Source organism: Pteropus vampyrus, unplaced genomic scaffold (genome assembly GCF_000151845.1).
Source record: "Pteropus vampyrus isolate Shadow unplaced genomic scaffold, Pvam_2.0 Scaffold53, whole genome shotgun sequence".
NCBI classification, from domain to species: domain Eukaryota; kingdom Metazoa; phylum Chordata; class Mammalia; order Chiroptera; family Pteropodidae; genus Pteropus; species Pteropus vampyrus.
Window position 1 is genome coordinate 9,495,461 of NW_011888834.1, and position 1,823 is coordinate 9,497,283.

At 36.4% G+C, this 1,823-nt stretch overlaps 1 pseudogene; it reads right to left on the bottom strand.

The window, feature by feature from the left end:
* Nucleotides 1-270: 270 nt before the first annotated feature.
* On the bottom strand, nt 271-390 carry LOC111739764 (annotated as a pseudogene).
* Between the last annotated feature and the right edge of the window lie 1,433 nt (nt 391-1,823).

A 1,823-nucleotide genomic window follows, 5' to 3' on the forward strand; every position in this document is an offset into this window, starting at 1 on the left:
AAATACTTTGGTCTACATCTGCCAATTCTCTATCCTATCTCATTTGACTCAGAATTTGAATGAGGAAGTTAGTAATATTTATTCACATCTTTCAAAACCTGTGATGAATGTAGTTCAGCAAAGCAATTAGAAAGTATCTTAGTTTGGGTATGTTCGTTGAAAATATATACTTCTTTTTTTAATTGTTTTTGGTGAGGCAACCCTTGGTTGACCTCATAGATTGCAAGAACCTTGTCAGCTTACAATCCCTTATTTTTTTTTTATGTTTTAAGACTACAGCACCTGGTCTTCCTAGGCGGTTTTCCCATCCAAGTACTAACCAGGTCTGACCCCGCTTAGCTTCTGAGATCAGACAGGATCAGGCTTGTTCAGGGTAGCATGGCCGTAGATGAAAATATATATTTCTTTATTAGGATCTGTAGCAAAGTCTTTGTCAAGTCTGTCCCTCACTTGTTGTCTCACCTTAAAAAAATCATTTACACTTTATTCGGTGTCCTCATTTCTAATATGAAAATAATCCATGTTTTATATACATTACATAAATATGAAAATATTAAAATGATACTGGACTCGTGCCTCCTCACAATCATTATACCACCCATTGCTCCGTAAAGGTCACCATTAACCAGACTACCAACACCAGAACTTTGACCTGTTTTAGACTATATAAGTGGAATCATAGAAGAAAAAAAAGAGAGATTTGTAAAATAAAAAAAAAACTAATATGTTTACAATTTTTGAATATGATAGCACACCGTGCATATGTTTTTATTATGACATTATTTTTCTTATAATAACCAGTGCATGTGCCCCATCCTAGCTGGGGCTGCATTAGATAGGACCAATACCATGATCATATTTGCCCTGATCATGGCAATAACCTCAAAAGCTCTTCTTGTCCCTCTAAGACTATTCTGTCCCCTAATGGTCCTCAACAATGAGGGGGAGAGATCATCATTAAAGGAGAGGATTTACCTTCAATAGTGGGGCCTGAGACAAACCCGTGTTCACGGTGTTTATTTGGGAGAGAATCCCCAGTGCAGTGTCATTGTGGATGGGATCCTTGATGACTGGGGAGCTGGGCCCATCCAGGACAGACCGCGGAACCTAGGGAGCTGCTCTCAGAATCAATCTAGGGTGGCTGGGAAGACTATGCAATAAATACGCTCCTCTTCTTGAGAACTGTCTTTAGGGATGTTAGCTCCTCCACACCAATGAAAATGACATGTGACCCTTGAGATGAGACACTATTGGCGTAGAGTGACCTGAACCTTCGGGGAAATACCTGGTGTGTAGGGGCTGAAGGCAGAAGTGAAGCCAAGAGGGTGTGAGACAGAGCAGCAGTGGAACTAGGCAGAGGGACTTTGAATGCTATTTTTATTCTGTAGATATCACATAACATTTAGAGATTTATTTCAGCATATAAACTGAGGAATTTTTTATAACATAAAACATAATATTTTATATCATAAATTATAAAAACATACAACCAAAGACAGTATGTTTGCAAAAACTAAAATTAAAACTAAACATAAATGACTTTCAGTTATTATACTTATTCATTTATGTCAACTCAATACCACTTATTTATTTTTGTTATCTGTGGTACTTGTAGGCAAATAAATGATAGAAATTTCTTTAAATGAAAAGAAAATACGGGAGAAAATATTATCATTGAGAAAATTACCAATTTTCCTGATAAACTACTATTACTTGATTTGAGCAGCTTCGACCACACCAGTATTCTTCAGGGATATAGTCAGAGACTCATTGAAATAGTCTACTTTGCTTCTAGATTGATTTTTCAAAAACACTAATTTAAT